The 19,127-nt window shown below is 34.4% G+C and overlaps 1 long non-coding RNA gene across 2 annotated transcripts; it reads right to left on the bottom strand.

The window, feature by feature from the left end:
• Positions 1-240: 240 nt before the first annotated feature.
• LOC140063614 (uncharacterized) lies at positions 241-7,210 on the bottom strand. Of its 2 annotated transcripts, XR_011847643.1 has the most exons (3): positions 7,042-7,210; positions 4,118-4,153; positions 241-2,064 (listed from the first exon to the last, which is right to left on the bottom strand). It is a non-coding gene; the product is annotated as an uncharacterized lncRNA (long non-coding RNA). The 2 variants fall into 2 exon arrangements; XR_011847642.1 differs by lacking the exon at positions 7,042-7,210 and having other exon boundaries at positions 4,118-4,612.
• Between the last annotated feature and the right edge of the window lie 11,917 nt (positions 7,211-19,127).

Genomic DNA, 19,127 nt, shown 5'->3' with positions numbered 1-19,127 from the left:
AGTAGTGGGTTCAAACCTCTAGGAATATTTTTTTTTCTTTTTTTTTTTATTTGAAAATAAATATTGTTTTTGAAAGTGAGATATTTTTATGGTTTTAAATGTCAAGCCTAACCAAGTGGACCTTTTTTAAAATCAGAAACAAAGTTGCATAACATCATTTTACATTGATGGATCATTCATTTCATATAAATAGACTTTTGACACATGTGAGCCCGATAAACAAAAACAAGGAAACAAGTATTGGTTGTAAAGTTATTTAATATGAATGGCAAGTCATCGTTGCAGCATGCACGTAAAAGGAAAACATAAAAAAGGAACATTGGGATGCTCTGAAAGGGCCAAAACACATGTCTCAAAATCGTAATTGAAAACAAAATAAAGAGGGAGTGGAGGGAGGGAAGTGAAAATTATTTTACTTAGCCAAAAACTGGCGTGGTAATCTGTTGACAGCGTGAGGTGAAGAGGATGAGATGCTCACGCTGTCAAAAGATGATTGCGAGGGCGCCCCGCAATCACGTGATTTTGACACATGTGAGCCCGATAAACAAAAACAAGGAAACAAGTATTGGTTGTAAAGTTATTTAATATGAATGGCAAGTCATCGTTGCAGCATGCACGTAAAAGGAAAACATAAAAAAGGAACATTGGGATGCTCTGAAAGGGCCAACACAGTTGGCAACGAAGGGGCCAACGAAGCAGCCCAAATTAAGTGCAGGTAGAACCGATGACAAGCCATTCAGATGATGGTGCAACATATGTTGACACCCAGAACGTATAGAATCTATCTACATAGTCTACCTGGAGCAACATGTGTTGACTCCAGTACCCGGTTGACCATTAGCGCCTGATAGGTGGAGCAACCAAATATTGACATCGAAAAACGTATAGAAACACCTACATTAGTCTACCTGGAGCAACATGTGTTGACTCCAGTACATGTTTAAACATTTTAATTAGGTAGGCAGTGTAATCAAATGTTGGCACCGAAAAACGTATAGAAACAATCTACATTAGTCTGCCTGGGGCAACATGTGTTGACTCCAGTACGCGTTTGAGAATTGAGTTTAATAAACGGTGCAACACCGAAAACATATAAATAACTTATTAGTCTACCTGGAGCAACGTGTTGACTCCGATTGAACATAATATGATTATAATTGGCGGTGCAACCTATGCTGTCACCGAAAGAAAACAAAAATAAAATAAGTAAAACGATATACAGAAAAAATAAGTATCAAACTTTGTTTAAGCTTGACGCTTAATACCCAGTCATGCTTAGGAAATATGCCAACCAGCCAGCACCCATATTTACAACGCTGTATTTGACAAAGTTATGTGGTTCGACCATCGTCCAAAAATCAAAATGTCTTGGTGAGAGTGTCAAAGTTGGTGAAGGTCGGTAGCTCGACCGATTCTGAAAGAATGAGTGTTAAACTGTGTATGTTCCAGACTAGCATGGCGAGCTAATTGTTTATAGCATTAGTGTGTGTTCTGTGGCCTTGGAGACTACTGCTTCACTGGCTCTGAGGCATGCGAAGTAACATATTATGAACAAGGCTCTGTATAGGATGAATTCGTATTTGGATTTCATGCTACCTCGCATATGTCCAATTAGCGTTACAAGAATGTCGGAGGTGACCGGCGGTCTGATCGGTTTGGATGGAGAGTTCGTTTTTTGTTTCGCTACTCCTCTGCATAAATTGCTGACTGCTGGATTTGCGGTAAGGTCTTCCATAAATGATACCCTGTGCACGAATGACACTGGGCTAAGGTAGTTTCGAATCGTGGAAATCGCCAGTGCATTTTTAGTCAGCTTACTTACATAGAGAACAATTGTCTGTGGAGTCGCTGGTAGCGGAAGGCTTAGTGATTTCCCGAATTGGTTAAAATGGTGCCATTTGCTTTTATAGTTACTAGCGGTTCATTTACTTAATGAGTTCCACATTAGCTCTCGTGTGAGGATCTTGAGTTGTTTAGTGGTTCGAAGTAGATTGGTTGTAAGTGCTTTGGTATCTTTAGCGGTGTGCGGTTCATACTGTGCTCCTCTAGCATGGCCTCCGTTTCCTGAAAACGAGAAAGAGCGTCACATATCCTGTTTTGCTTACCAGGGATGTGCCTGGCTGTAAACTGAATGTTGTTTAGTAGTAACAAAAGGACGATAGCGCGAACCACTCTCATGACCTTTTCGTTTGATGACAATTTTTTGTTAAGCACATATACATCAGCTAGGTTATCACAGTGGAAAACTACATGGGTGTTGGCTAGCTGTTTTGCAAAAATCGAAAGCATGACATAGATGGGGTAAATTTCGAGAACCATGATGTCGAACATTTTCCAAGTTTCCGGCCAGCGGCCTTGAATCCAGAACTTTTGGAAGGTCGCACCAAGTGCGGTTTTTGAGGCATCAGAGGAGAAATGTAAACGCTGCGAGTCAAATTTTTGTGGGGGTGAAAAATGGTAACGCCATTGTGTTTGCTAAGAAAGTCGGCCCAAATTTGGAGATCCTCCTTTGCTGAGTCAGAAAGGTGAATAGTTGAAAAGGGGTTAGTTAGACCGGCCGTTAGGGCATTAAGCCTTCTTAGGAACGCCAGTCCAGAGGGTATAACCCAGGTGGCAAATTGTAGCTTTTCAAAGAGATTGGGGGGCTCTCAATGTAGTTCAGTGAAGTTTTGAACTTTAAAGGGAGTAACGTAATTTTATTATCTCAGATGGAAGCCTGTCTTACATTTTCTGTAAATCAAGTTCAATACCCAGGAAGGAAATGGTGGTGGTGGGTGAAATTGTTTTGTGCGGTGCTAGAGGTATGCCACCGCGGTCAGCAAGCGCCTTGGATATCTTCAAGGAGTTCGCACACAGTTGGTGTGTGTCTTCAATGACGAGGATATCGTCTAATATTTTCACGTTATTGGGCTGTTTTAACTTTTTTATAAGGAAAAATTTCACTCCGTCAGAAAACTTATTGAATATTTGACACGAAGATCCGCCGCCTTGGGGAAGCGTTTTATCGTAGTAATACTGGCCTAACCACGTGAAACCTGTGAGGTGATATTGGCATGGCCTCCGTTTCCTGAGTGGGGTGTAAATGTATTAGTCTGTATGCGTCACTGGTGTCCGTCTTGGCCATGAATGCCGGGTGATTGTGTATGTCAATTATGTCTATTGCGTTGGCAATTGTTTCGTAATGAACTGTTATGCAAAACCCAGGGATGTTGTGATTGACAGCGTTTGAGTCGTAGGGATAGGAGAGGTTGTGGAGGATACGACATTTTTCAGGTACGGAATTTCCGGAAGGTTGTTGATGATAGCTTGGGAGTTAGTTGCTGTAAAAGCAGCCCCATGTAAGGTAGAAGCCATGAGCGAAACATAGGGTTAAGTAAGCGTGGTGTTTGTAACCAGATAGGAGTGCGCTTATTCTAGTGGGAATTATTGGGATCCCGAGCACTGAAAAACGAGTGGCGATACTGACAGTTTGTCTGGACACATCTATTGAATCTGTTATGGTAGGAGAAGCCGAGTGGACGCTCCACGGTTGGATGGGTTAGAGGTTTATGGTTAGCTCGTTGCGTCTAGTTTATGCAGGAGGTCGGCTCGAACCGATGACCAAGAGCAAAGTGTGTACTCAGTAGCCATTCGAAATTATCAGTCGTAAAAGTACCATTAATTTGGATGACTGCGCATGAGGTATTTAATATACTTAAAATAATTAAGATGTCCTGCGTATATTTACTTAAATAAAATTGTGGCAAAGTCGTGAAAGGCCTAGTGCCAGTTGTGTTCGTTTAAGATGCGGCATTTGGGCTTAGGCACAAGTTCAAAGGTACCAGTGAACGTTGGCGTCAAAGCTTCCGCTGCGCTGTTGAAGTCGAGCAGATTGTGCAGCTCGATGAATTTGTGGGAGATTATTTTCTCTTTAAGTTTTTGACAAGGTAGGGGGTTTGAGGAAGAGAGCTGCCGGTAGGTTCGGCTTAGCGACATTAATCTCAACCACAGAAGTTACCAGGGTTTCGACGATATGCCTCATGTCCTTTAATTCTTATTTATGTCAAATTCAGGTACTGGCACAATTTTTTTTTTTTTTTTTTTTTTTTTTTTTTTTTTTTGGTGCCGTATTTTTTACCTCTTGTTAGTTCTTTTCCGTCCTGACATGGTGTATCTGTAAGAAAATCGTTGTGCGATTAAGACGGAAAGAAAAATGTGTGTGGACAGATATCATCAAGTTGCAGGGGAAAAGGGCCCTGCAACCATGTTAAGGAGGGAAAAAAAAAAGATTGGAGACAAGAGTCAGCATTGGGGTAGAGAATGAAACCAGCATGAGTCATTTAAAGAAATGCTGTACTTAGAGGAGGGTGATAAGACACCACCGCCCTATGGGGTTATAGTAGGGGGACCAGCATGAGTCAAATAACCAGCATGAGTCAAATAATGAATGCTGTACTTAAGAGCATGAGTGATAAAACACCGCCGTATGTGGGGGTAGTTAATGAACCAGCATAAGTAATTATGCGGTGGTAGTAGGGAAACCAGCATGAGTCATATAATGAATGCTGTACTTAAGAGCATGAGTGATAAAAACACCGCCGTATGTGGGGGTGGGTATTGAACCAGCATAAGAAATCATGTGGTGGTAGTAGGGTTAATGAACCAGCATAAGTAATTATGTGGTGGTAATAGGGGAACCAGCATGAGTCATAATATAATGAATGAACCAGCATAAGAAATTATGTGGTGGTAGTAGTCATATAATGGTAAACCAGCATAAGAAATTATGTGGTGGTGGTAGTCATATAGTGGTAAACCAGCATAAGAAATTATGTGGTGGTAGTAGTCATATAATGGTGAACCAGCATAAGAAATTATGTGGTGGTAGTAGTCATATAATGGTAAACCAGCATAAGAAATTATGTGGTGGTGGTAGTCATATAATGGTAAACCAGCATAAGAAATTATGTGGTGGTAGTAGTCATATAATGGTGAACCAGCATAAGAAATTATGTGGTGGTAGTAGTCATATAATGGTAAACCAGCATAAGAAATTATGTGGTGGTAGTAGTCATATAATGGTAAACCAGCATAAGAAATTATGTGGTGGTAGTAGTCATATAATGGTGAACCAGCATAAGAAATTATGTGGTGGTAGTAGTCATATAATGGTAAACCAGCATAAGAAATTATGTGGTGGTAGTAGTCATATAATGGTGAACCAGCATAAGAAATTATGTGGTGGTAGTAGTCATATAATGGTAAACCAGCATAAGAAATTATGTGGTGGTAGTAGTCATATAATGGTGAACCAGCATAAGAAATTATGTGGTGGTAGTAGTCATATAATGGTAAACCAGCATAAGAAATTATGTGGTGGTAGTAGTCATATAATGGTGAACCAGCATAAGAAATTATGTGGTGGTAGTAGTCATATAATGGTAAACCAGCATAAGAAATTATGTGGTGGTAGTATTCATATAATGGTAAACCAGCATAAGAAATTATGTGGTGGTAGTATTCATATAATGGTGAACCAGCATAAGAAATTATTTGGTGGTAGTAGTCATATAATGGTAAACCAGCATAAGAAATTATGTGGTGGTAGTATTCATATAATGGTGAACCAGCATAAGAAATTATGTGGTGGTAGTAGTGAAACCAGCATGAGTCATATAACCAGCATGAGTCATATAAAGAATGCTGTACTTAAGGGCATGAGTGATAAAACACCGCCGTATGTGGAGGTAGGTAATGAACCAGCATAAGAAATTATGTGGTGGTAGAAGGGTTAATGAACCAGCATAAGAAATTATGTGGTGGTAGTAGTGAAACCAGCATGAGTCATAAAATGAATGCTGTACTTAAGAGCATGAGTGATAAAACACCGCCGTATGTGGGGGTAGTAAATGAAGCAGCATAAGTAATTATGTGGTGGTAGTATGGGAACCAGCATGAGTCATAATGAATGCTGTACGTAAGAGGATGAGTGATAAAACACCGGCGTATGTCGGCGTATGAACCAGCATAAGCAATTTATGTGGTGGTAGTATAGGAACCAGCATGAGTCATATAATGAATGCTGTACTTAAGAGGATGAGTGATAAAACACCGGCGTATGTCGGCGTATGAACCAGCATAAGTCAATTATGTGGTGGTAGTATAGGAACCAGCATCATATCGTCATAATGAATGCTGTACTTGGGAAACTAGCATGAGTCATAATGAATGCTGTACTTTGGAAACCAGCATGTGTCTTAATATAATGAATGATGTACTTAGGGAACCAGCATGAGTCATAAGATGAATGCTATACTAACTATAAACCATTCAGATTTGTGCAAAATATTTGCCAGTTTAGCGTAGCATCAAGAAAGAAAAACAACAAGTTATTATTTATTTCTTTTGGATGTAAAACAATGGAAAAATAATAAATGGTGTCAACAGTGTATTGCCTGGCATTTTTTTTTGTTTATTCTGTTTAATTATGTTTTTTTTTTCCTCTAAAATCCGGTTCCGGATTGTCCACAGTGACTGCAGTAGTAGTAACAGATAATAAGATTGTTGTTATTTAATGGCATAACTTAGCATAAGAGGCTCCGTGTATGAAAGCAGACCTTACTTTTTAACTAGGTCATTCGATCCGAGGACGATTATCAAAAATCTGGCTTGAATGTTGCCACTTGATTTACAAAATTAGTTAGGTCGTTTATCTTTAGGCCGGGCACCCCCCAAAGAACAGTACAGTATTATCATTCATAGTGATGACTGATTCGGAAGTCAGGCAAAGGTTGATGTGAACCAAGTATGGAGTCGGACGAATTACCCAAGCCGTGTTGGAAAGCGAGGCTTTCGCTCAAACCGGAAACGAATGAGTTGAGCCTAGTTAGTAGGACACAACCAGACAACAAAATTACAGTAAAGTACAAAAAATCGAACAGAATGGGGGTAAGATAAGGTGTTAGATAAATTCCAGTCAAAGTATATTGTGTGAGTTCACACAGCCTATAAGTGTATGAGGATAAAATGAACTGGTAAATGTAAAAGTGAAAATTATTTTACTTAGCCAAAAACTGGCGTGGTAATCTGTTGACAGCGTGAGGTGAAGAGGATGAGATGCTCACGCTGTCAAAAGATGATTGCGAGGGCGCCCCGCAATCACGTGATATTATCAGCTCTTCACTCATCTACTGGTTTGTGGCGTAACGGGTAATGCTCAGGTTTGAGTGCTCTCAGTAGTGGGTTCGAACCTATAAGGGTATTTTTTTTCTCTTTTTTTCTTATTGAAAATAAATATTGTTTTTGAAAGGGAGATATTTTGAGAGTTGCAACTGTCAGGCCTAAACAAGTGAACCTTTTTTAAAATCAGAAACAAAGTTGCATGGCATTATTTTTCAATGATTGATCATCTATTTCATATAAATAGACTATTATCATCTCTTCAATCATATACTGGTTTGTGGCCTAACGGGTAATACCCAGGGTTGAGTGCTCTCAGTAGCGGGTTCCAACCTCTAGGGATATTGCTTTTTTTTCCTTATTGAAAATAAACATTTTTTTTGAAAATGAGATATTTTGAGGGTTGCAACGGTCAGGCCTAAACAAGTGAACCTTTTTTAAAATCAGAAACAAAGTTGCATGGTATTATTTTTCATTGATTGATCATCCATACATTATAAAAAGACTATTATCAGCTCTTCAGTCATCTACTGGTTTGTGGCGTAACGGGTATTACCCAGGTTTGAATGATCTCAGTAGCGGGTTCCAACCTCTAGGGATATTGCTTTTTTTTCTTATTGAAAATAATTTTTTTTTTTAAATGAGATATTTTTTAGGGTTGTGAATGTCAGGTCTAAACAAATGGATCTTTTTTAAAATCAGAAACAAAGTTGCATGGCATTATTTTTCATTGATTGATCATTAATTTCATATAAATAGACTATTATCAGCTCTTCAGTTATCTACTGGTTTGTGGCGTAACGGGTAATACCCAGGTTTGAGTGCTCTCAGTAGCGGGTTCCAACCTCTAGTGATATTGCTTTTTTTTTCTTATTGAAAATAAATATTTTTTTTTTAAATGAGATATTTTTTAGGGTTGTGAATGTCAGGCCTAAACAAATGGATCTTTTTTAAAAGCAGAAACAAAGTTGCATGGCATTATTTTTCATTGATTGATCATTCATTTCATATAAATAGACTATTATCAGCTACTCAGCCATCTACTGGTTTGTGGCGTAACGGAGAATGCTCAGGTTTGAGTGCTCCCAGTAGTGGGTTCGAACCTCTAGGAATATTTTTTTATTTTTTTTTATTTGAAAATAAATATTGTTTTTGAAAGTGAGATATTTTGAGGGTTGTAAATGTCAGGCCTAAACAAGTGGACATTTTTTTCAATCAGAAACAAAGTTGCATGGCATTATTTTTCATTGATTTATTATTTATTTCATATAAATAGAGTATTATCACCTCTTCAGTTATCTACTGGTTTGTGGCGTAACGGGTAATGCTCAAGTTTGAGTGCTCTCACTAGTGGGTTCGAACCTCTACGGATATTTTGTTTCTTTTTTTTTTAATTGAAAATAAATATTGTTTTTGAAAGTGAGATATTTGAGGGTTGTAAATGTCAGGCCTAAACAAGTGAACCTTTTTTAAAATCAGAAACAAAGCTGCATGGCATTATTTTTCATTGATTTATTATTCATTTCATATAAATAGAGTATTATCAGCTCTTCAGTCATCTACTGGTTTGAGGCGTAACGGGTAATGCTCAAGTTTGAGTGCTCGCAGTAGTGGGTTCGAACCTCTAGGGATATTTCTTTTCTTTTTTTTTTTAATTGAAAATAAATATTTTTTTTTTAATTGAGATATTTTGAGGGTTGTAAATGTCAGGCCTAAACAAATGAACCTTTTTTTAAAATCAGAAACAAAGTTGCATGGCATTATTTTTCATTGATTGATCATTAATTTCATATAAATAAACTATTATCAGCTCTTCAGTTATCTACTGGTTTGTGGCGTAACGGGTAATACCCAGGTTTGAGTGCTCTCAGTAGCGGGTTCCAACTTCTAGGGATACTGCTTTTTTTTTTCTTATTGAAAATAAATATTTTTTTTGAAAATGAGATATTTTTTAGGGTTGTGAATGACAGGCCTAAACAAATGGATCTTTTTTTAAATCAGAAACAAAGTTGCATGGCATTATTTTTCATTGATTGATCATTCATTTCATATAAATAGACTATTATCAGCTCTTCACTCATCTACTGGTTTGTGGCGTAACGGGTAATGCTCAGGTTTGAGTGATTTCAATAGTGGATTCGAACTTCTAGGGATAATTTTTTTCTTTTTTTTTTAATTTGAAAATAAATATTGTTTTTGAAAGTGAGATATTTTTATGGTTTTAAATGTCAAGCCTAACCAAGTGGACCTTTTTTTAAATCAGAAACAAAGTTTCATGGCATTATTTTTCATTGATTGATCATTAATTTCATATAAATAGACTATTATCAGCTCTTCATTTATCTACTGGTTTGTGGCGTAACCGGTAGTGGTCAGGTTTGAGTTCTCGCAGTAGTGGGTTCGAACCTCTACGAATATTTTTTTTCTTTTTTTTTTTTAATTGAAAATAAATATTGTTTTTGAAAGTGAGATATTTTGAGTGTTGTAAATGTCAGGCCTGAACAAGTGGACCTTTTTTTAGAAAAAAAGTTGAATAACATAATTTTACATTGCTGGATCATTGATTTCATATAAATAGACTATTATCAGCTCGTTCACTCATCTACTGGTTGGTGGCGTAACCGGTAATGTTCAGGTTTGAGTGCTCTCAGTAGTGGGTTCGAACCTCTAGGAATATTTTTTTATTTTTTTTTATTTGAAAATAAATATTGTTTTTGAAAGTGAGATATTTTGAGGGTTGTAAATGTCAGGCCTAAACAAGTGGACATTTTTTTCAATCAGAAACAAAGTTGCAAGCCATTATTTTTCATTGATTTATTATTTATTTCATATAAATAGAGTATTATCAGCTCTTCAGTCATCTACTGGTTTGTGGCGTAACGGGTAATGCTCAAGTTTGAGTGCTCTCACTAGTGGGTTCGAACCTCTACGGATATTTTGTTTCTTTTTTTTTTAATTGAAAATAAATATTGTTTTTGAAAGTGAGATATTTTGAGGGTTGTAAATGTCAGGCCTAAACAAGTGAACCTTTTTTAAAATCAGAAACAAAGCTGCATGGCATTATTTTTCATTCATTTATTATTCATTTCATATAAATAGAGTATTATCAGCTCTTCAGTCATCTACTGGTTTGAGGCGTAACGGGTAATGCTCAAGTTTGAGTGCTCGCAGTAGTGGGTTCGAACCTCTAGGGATATTTCTTTTCTTTTTTTTTTTAATTGAAAATAAATATTTTTTTTTTAATTGAGATATTTTGAGGGTTGTAAATGTCAGGCCTAAACAAATGAACCTTTTTTTAAAATCAGAAACAAAGTTGCATGGCATTATTTTTCATTGATTGATCATTAATTTCATATAAATAAACTATTATCAGCTCTTCAGTTATCTACTGGTTTGTGGCGTAACGGGTAATACCCAGGTTTGAGTGCTCTCAGTAGCGGGTTCCAACTTCTAGGGATACTGCTTTTTTTTTTCTTATTGAAAATAAATATTTTTTTTGAAAATGAGATATTTTTTAGGGTTGTGAATGACAGGCCTAAACAAATGGATCTTTTTTAAAATCAGAAACAAAGTTGCATGGCATTATTTTTCATTGATTGATCATTCATTTCATATAAATAGACTATTATCAGCTCTTCAGTCATCTACTGGTTTGTGGCGTAACGGGTAATGCTCAGGTTTGAGTGCTCTGAGAAGTGGGTCGAACCTCTAGGGATATTTTTTTTCTTTTTTTTTTTAATTGAAAATAAATATTTTTTTTGAAAGTGAGATATTTTGAGAGTTGTAAATGTCAGGCCTAAACAAATAAACCTTTTTTAAAATCAGAAACAAAGTTGCATGGCATTATTTTTCATTGATTGATCATTAATTTCATATAAATATATTATTATCAGCTCTTCAGTTATCTACTGGTTTGTGGCGTAACGGGTAATATCCAGGTTTGAGTGCTCTCAGTAGCAGGTTCCAACCTCTAGGGATATTGCTTTTTTTTTCTTATTGAAAATAAATATTTTTTTTGAGAATGAGATATTTTTTAGGGTTGTGAATGTCAGGCCTAAACAAATGTATCTTTTTTAAAATCAGAAACAAAGTTGCATGGCATTATTTTTCATTGATTTATTATTTATTTCATATAAATAGAGTATTATCAGCTCTTCAGTCATCTACTGGTTTGTGGCGTAACGGGTAATGCTCAAGTTTGAGTGCTCTCACTAGTGGGTTCAAACCTCTACGGATATCTTGTTTCTTTTTTTTTTTTAATTGAAAATAAATATTGTTTTTGAAAGTGAGATATTTTGAGGGTTGTAAATGTCAGGCCTAAGCAAGTGAACCTTTTTTAAAATCAGAATCAAAGCTGCATGGCATTATTTTTCATTGATTTATTATTCATTTCATATAAATAGAGTATTATCAGCTCTTCAGTCATCTACTGGTTTGAGGCGTAACGGGTAATGCTCAAGTTTGAGTGCTCGCAGTAGTGGGTTCGAACCTCTAGGGATATTTCTTTTCTTTCTTTTTTTTAATTGAAAATAAATATTTTTTTTTTAAGTGAGATATTTTGAGGGTTGTAAATGTCAGGCCTAAACAAATAAACCTTTTTTAAAATCAGAAACAAAGTTGCATGGCATTATTTTTCATTAATTGATCATTAATTTCATATAAATATATTATTATCAGCTCTTCAGTTATCTACTGGTTTGTGGCGTAACGGGTAATATCCAGGTTTGAGTGCTCTCAGTAGCGGGTTCCAACCTCTAGGGATATTGCTTTTTTTTTCTTATTGCAAATCAATATTTATTTTGAAAATGAGATATTTTTTTTTTATCTCTTTTGTGGTTAACCACCACCTTTATTCATTCTTTCATACAAATTTCGTTCACATTTCATTTTCATACATTAAATTTCTGTTTTCTACTTTTTTCGTTATTTTCTGATTTTTACTCTTTTAACCTTTATACATATAGTGGTTTGATTATATGCATACAAAAACTGTACATCTTAAAATACAAAAATGGATGCCACTTATAAGTTACAACATGCCTAGTGTATTCATATCTTTTAAAATATATTTAAACTGAATCCAGGGATTCTGGCATACAGGTTTTTTAAGTTCAGTTTTAATTTTAATTATGTATATGACGTACACAGCTATTGAATACAATTGGTTTTTTAATTGACATTTACTTCCTAACAGGAGTTCTTTGAACGAGCTACTGCTGTTATCTAGCTTTTTAAATATATTGTCAATTTTTTCCCACATTATTTGATTACGTTTACAATAATAAAACATATGTTTTTCGTCTTCAATGACTCCACAATTGTTACATATGTTATTATTTTTCAGTTTCCAGTTATACAGTTTTAGATTTGTAGGTACAACTCTATTTAGTAATTTGTAATTCAATTGTGCAAATTTCTTAATTTTTTCGTTTTTCACTTTTCTTTTCCAGACATCACACCACTTGATATCTTCATTGAATATGTTATTCCATTTAAGTATGCTTTTCGGGGGAATAAAAACATTATTAACAAAGTTAGAATAAACATCTTTTGTTGTCATCTTAATTATATTGTTGATATTGTATTCCAGATTCACATTCATATATTGGTTCATATTTGGCATATTATGTTTAATTATACTTAACCACTCTTTTGGAATAGCTCTGGTTAGAGAAAAATATTCAGCTATCCAGTTTTTCTTAATACGTAATTGTTTAATTATTTCTATAGGTTTCATTAGACGATTGAAAATAATTATATCTCCAATTTGATTAAAACCTGCATCTATCCACTTCTTAAAGAATAGTGGTTTGTTTCTATATTTAATATCATTATTACCCCATAAGTTTTGTTTTATCACTTCTTCATACTCGTTAATTGTACCTTCATTATTCGTATTATTAAATTCAACACAACACTTTAGAACATTATAATAAAAAGATGGTATATTATCTAAGCCCATGCTATTTTGAAAATTGATATATATATTGATATAAATAGACTATTATCAGCTCTTCAGTCATCTACTGGTTTGTGGCCTAACGGGTAATGCTCAGGTTTGAGTGCTCTGAGTTGTGGGTCGAACCTCTAGGGATATTGTTTTTTCTTTCTTTTTTTAAATTGAAAATAAATATGGTTTTTTAAAAGTGAGATATTTTGAGGGTAGTAAATGTCAGGCTTAAACAAGTGGACATTTTTTTAAATCAGAAACAAAGTTGCATGGCATTATGTTTCATTGATTGATCATTCATTTCATATAAATAGAATATTATCAGCTACTCAGCCATCTACTGGTTTGTGGCGTAACGGATAATGCTCAAGTTTGAGTGCTCGCAGTAGTGGGTTCGAACCTCTAGGGATATTTCCTTTCTTTTTTTTTTTAATTGAAAATAAAAGTTTTTTTTTAAAGTGAGATATTTTGAGGGTTGTAAATGTCAGGCCTAAATAAATGAACCTTTTTTTAAAATCAGAAACAAAGTTGAATGGCATTATTTTTTATTGATTGATCATTAATTTCATATAAATAGACTATTATCAGCTCTTCAGTTATCTACTGGTTTGTGGTGTAACGGGTAATGCCCAGGTTTGAGTATTCTCAGTAGCGGGTTCCAACCTCTAGGGATATTTCTTTTTTTTTTCTTATTGGGAAAATGAGATTTTTTTAGGGTTGTGAATGTCAGGCCTAAACAAGTGGACCTTTTTTAAAATCAGAAACAAAGTTGCATGGCATTATTTTTCATTGATTGATCATTCATTTCATATAAATAGACTATTATCAGCACTTCAGTCATCTACTGGTTTGAGGCGTAATGGGTAATGCTCAAGTTTGAGTGCTCTGAGTAGTGGGTCGATCCTCTGGGGACATTTTTTTTCTTTTTTTTTTAAATTGAAAATAAATATGGTTTTTGAAAGTGAGATATTTTGAGGGTTGTAAATATCAGGCCTAAACAAGTGGACCTTTTTTAAAATCAGAAACAAAGTTGCATGGCATTATTTTTCATTGATTTATTATTTATTTCATATAAATAGAGTATTATCAGCTCTTCAGTCATCTACTGGTTTGTGGCGTAACGGGTAATACTCAAGTTTGAGTGCTCTCACTAGTGGGTTCGAACCTCTACGGATATTTTGTTTCTTTTTTTTTTTAATTGAAAATAAATATTATTTTTGAAAGTGAGATATTTTGAGGGTTGTAAATGTCAGGCCTAAACAAGTGAACATTTTTTAAATCAGAAACAAAGTTGCATGGCATAATTTTTCATTGATTTATTATTCATTTCATATAAATAGAGTATTATCAGCTCTTCAGTCATCTACTGGTTTGAGGCGTAACGGGTAATGCTCAAGTTTGAGTGCTCGCAGTAGTGGGTTCGAACCTCTAGGGATATTTCTTTCTTTCTTTTTTTTAATTGAAAATAAATATTTTTTTTGAAAGTGAGATATTTTGAGGGTTGTAAATGTCAGGCCTAAACAAATGAACCTTTTTTAAAATCAGAAACAAAGTTGCATGGCATTATTTTTCATTGATTGATCATTAATTTCATATAAATAGACTATTATCAGCTCTTGAGTTATCTACTGGTTTGTGGTGTAACGGGTAATGCCCAGGTTTGAGTACTCTCAGTAGCGGGTTCCAACCTCTAGGGATATTTCTTTTTTTTTTTCTTATTGAAAATAAGAATTTTTTGGGAAAATGAGATTTTTTTAGGGTTGTGAATGTCAGGCCTAAACAAGTGAACCTTTTTTAAAATCAGAAACAAAGTTGCCTGGCATTATTTTTCATTGATTGATCATTCATTTCATATCAATAGACTATTATCAGCTCTTCAGTCATCTACTGGTTTGAGGCGTAATGGGTAATGCTCAAGTTTGAGTGTTCGCAGTAGTGGGTTCGAACCTCTTGGGATTTTTCTTTTCTTTCTTTTTTTTAATTGAAAATAAATATTTTTTTTGAAAGTGAGATATTTTTAGGGTTGTAAATGTCAGGCCTAAAAAAATGAACCTTTTTTAAAATCAGAAACAAAGTTGCATGGCATTATTTTTCATTGATTGATCATTAATTTCATATAAATAGACTATTATCAGCTCTTCAGTTATCTACTGGTTCGTGGCGTAACGGGTAATACCCAGGTTTGAGTGCTCTCAGTAGCGGGTTCCAACCTCTAGAGATATTGCTTTTTTTTTTTCTTATTGAAAAAAATTATTTTTTTGGAAAATGAGATATTTTTTAGGGTTGTGAATGACAGGCCTAAACAAATGGATCTTTTTTAAAATCAGAAACAAAGTTGCATGACATTATTTTTCATTCATTGATCATTAATTTCATATAAATAGACTATTATCAGCTCTTCAGTCATCTACTGGTTTGTGGCGTAACGGGTAATGCTCAAGTTTGAGTTCTCTGAGTAGTGGGTCGAACCTCTAGGGATATTTTTTTTCTTTTTTTTTTAATTGAAAATAAATTTTTTTTTTTTTGAAAGTGAGATATTTTGAGGGTTGTAAATGTCAGGCCTAAACAAATGAACCTTTTTTAAAATCAGAAACAAAGTTGCATGGCATTATTTTTCATTGATTGATCATTAATTTCATATAAATAGACTATTATCAGCTCTTCAGTTATCTACTGGTTTGTGGCGTAACGGGTAATACCCAGGTTTGAGTGGTCTCAGTAGCGGGTTCCAACCTCTAGAGATATTGCTTTTTTTTCTTATTGAAAGTGAGATATTTTGAGGGTTGTAAATGTCAGGCCTAAACAAATGAACCTTTTTTAAAATCAGAAACAAAGTTGCATGGCATTATTTTTCATTGATTGATCATTAATTTCATATAAATAGACTATTATCAGCTCTTCAGTTATCTACTGGTTTGTGGCGTAACGGGTAATACCCAGGTTTGAGTGGTCTCAGTAGCGGGTTCCAACCTCTAGGGATATTGCTTTTTTTTCTTATTGAAAATAAATATTTTTTTTGAAAGTGAGATATTTTGAGGGTTGTAAATGTCAGGCCTAAACAAATGGATCTTTTTTAAAATCAGAAACAAAGTTGCATGGCATTATTTTTCATTGATTGATAATTCATTTCATATAAATAGACTATTAACAGCCCTTCACTCATCTACTGGTTGGTGGCGTAACCGGTAATGCTCAGGTTTGCGTTCTCTCAGTAGTGGGTTCAAACCTCTAGGAATATTTTTTTTTCTTTTTTTTTTTATTTGAAAATAAATATTGTTTTTGAAAGTGAGATATTTTTATGGTTTTAAATGTCAAGCCTAACCAAGTGGTCCTTTTTTAAATTCAGAAACAAAGTTGCATAACATCATTTTACATTGATGGATCATTCATTTCATATAAATAGACTATTATCAGCTCTTCACTCATCTACTGGTTTGTGGCGTAACGGGTAATGCTCAGGGTTGAGTGCTCTCAGTAGTGGGTTCGAACCTATAAGGGTATTTTTTTTCTCTTTTTTTCTTATTGAAAATAAATATTGTTTTTGAAAGTGAGATATTTTGAGGGTTGCAACTGTCAGGCCTAAACAAGTGAACCTTTTTTAAAATCAGAAACAAAGTTGCATGGCATTATTTTTCATTGATTGATCATCTATTTCATATAAATAGACTATTATCAGCTCTTCACTCATCTACTGGTTTGTGGCGTAACGGGTCATGCTCAGGTTTGAGTGCTCTCAGTAGTGGGTTCGAACCTATAAGGGTATTTTTTTTCTCTTTTTTTTAATTGAAAATAAATATTGTTTTTGAAAGTGAGATATTTTGAGGGTTGCAACTGTCAGGCCTAAACAAGTGAACCTTCTTTAAAATCAGAAACAAAGTTGCATGGCATTATTTTTCATTGATTGATCATCCATTTCATATAAATAGACTATTATCAGCTTTTCAGTCATATACTGGTTTGCGGCGTAACGGGTAATGCTCAGGTTTGAGTGATTTCAATAGTGGGTTCGAACTTCTAGGGATATTTTTTTTCTTCTTTTTTTTTATTTGAAAATAAATATTGTTTTTGAAAGTGAGATATTTTTATGGTTTTAAATGTCAAGCCTAACCAAGTGGGCCTTTTTTTAAATCAGAAACAAAGTTGCATAACATAATTTTACATTGATGGATCATTCATTTCATATAAATAGACTATTATCAGCCCTTCACTCATCTACTGGTTGGTGGCGAAACCGGTAATGCTCAGGTTTGCGTTCTCTCAGTAGTGGGTTCAAACCTCTAGGAATATTTTTTTTTCTTTTTTTTTTTATTTGAAAATAAATATTGTTTTTGAAAGTGAGATATTTTTATGGTTTTAATTGTCAAGCCTAACCAAGTGGTCCTTTTTTAAATTCAGAAACAAAGTTGCATAACATCATTTTACATTGATGGATCATTCATTTCATATAAATAGACTATTATCAGCTCTTCACTCATCTACTGGTTTGTGGCGTAACGGGTAATGCTCAGGTTTGAGTGCTCTCAGTAGTGGGTTCGAACCTATAAGGGTATTTTTTTTCTCTTTTTTTCTTATTGAAAATAAATATTGTTTTTGAAAATGAGATATTTTGAGGGTTGCAACTGTCAGGCCTAAACAAATGGATCTTTTTTAAAATCAGAAACAAAGTTGCATGGCATTATTTTTCATTGATTGATAATTCATTTCATATAAATAGACTATTAACAGCTCTTCAGTCATCTACTGGTTTGTGGCGTAACGGGTAATGCTCAGGTTTGAGTGCTCTGAGTAGTGGGTCGAACCTCTAGGGATATTTTTTTTTTTTTTTTTTAAATTGAAAATACATATGATTTTTGAAAGTGAGATATTTTGAGGGTTGTAAATGTCAGTCCTAAACAAGTGGACCTTTTTTAAAATCAGAAACAAAGTTGCATGGCATTATTTTTCATTGATTGATCATTCATTTTATATATATAGACTATTATCAGATCTTCAGTTATCTACTGGTTTGTGGCGTAACGGGTAATACCCAGGTTTGAGTGGTCTCAGTAGCGGGTTCCAACCTCTAGGGATATTGCTTTTTTTTTTCTTATTGAAAATAAATATTTTTTTTGAAAATGAGATATTTTTTAGGGTTGTGAATGTCAGGCCTAAACAAATGGATCTTTTTAAAATAAGAAACAAAGTTGCATGGCATTATTTTTCATTGATTGATAATTCATTTCATATAAATAGACTATTATCAGCTCTTCAGTCATCTACTGGTTTGTGGCGTAACGGGTAATGCTCAGGTTTGAGTGCTCTGAGTAGTGGGTCGATCCTCTAGGGACATTTTTTTTCTTTTTTTTTTAAATTGAAAATAAATATGGTTTTTGAAAGTGAGATATTTTGAGGGTTGTAAATGTCAGGCCTAAACAAGTGGACCTTTTTTAAAATCAGAAACAAAGTTGCATGGCATTATTTTTCATTGATTGATCATTTATTTCATATATATAGACTATTATCAGCTCCTCAGTCATCTACTGGTTTGTGGCGTAACGGGTAATGCTCAGGTTTGAGTGCTCTCAGTAGTGGGTTCGAACCTATACGTGTATTTTTTTTCTTTTTTTTTTGATTGAAAATAAATATTGTTTTTGAAAGTGAGATATTTTGAGGGTTGCAACTGTCAGGCCTAAACTAGTGAACCTTTTTTAAAATCAGAAACAAAGTTGCATGGCATTATTTTTCATTGATTGATCATCCATTTCATATAAATAGACTATTATCAGCTCTTCAGTCATATACTGGTTTGCGGCGTAACGGATAATGCTCAGGTTTGAATGCTCTGAGTAGTGGGTCGAACCTATAGGGATATTTTTTTTCTTTTTCTTTTAAATTGAAAATAAATATGGTTTTTGAAATGAGATATTTTGAGGGTTGTTCACTTGTCAGGCCTAAACAAGTGAACCTTTTTTAAAATCAGAAACAAAGTTGCATTCCATTATTTTTCATTGATTGATCATCCATTTCATATAAATAGACT

This window comes from Antedon mediterranea, chromosome 1 (genome assembly GCF_964355755.1).
Source record: "Antedon mediterranea chromosome 1, ecAntMedi1.1, whole genome shotgun sequence".
In the NCBI taxonomy this organism is placed as follows: Eukaryota; Metazoa; Echinodermata; class Crinoidea; order Comatulida; family Antedonidae; genus Antedon; species Antedon mediterranea.
This window is presented reverse-complemented; position numbering and strand designations above follow the sequence as displayed.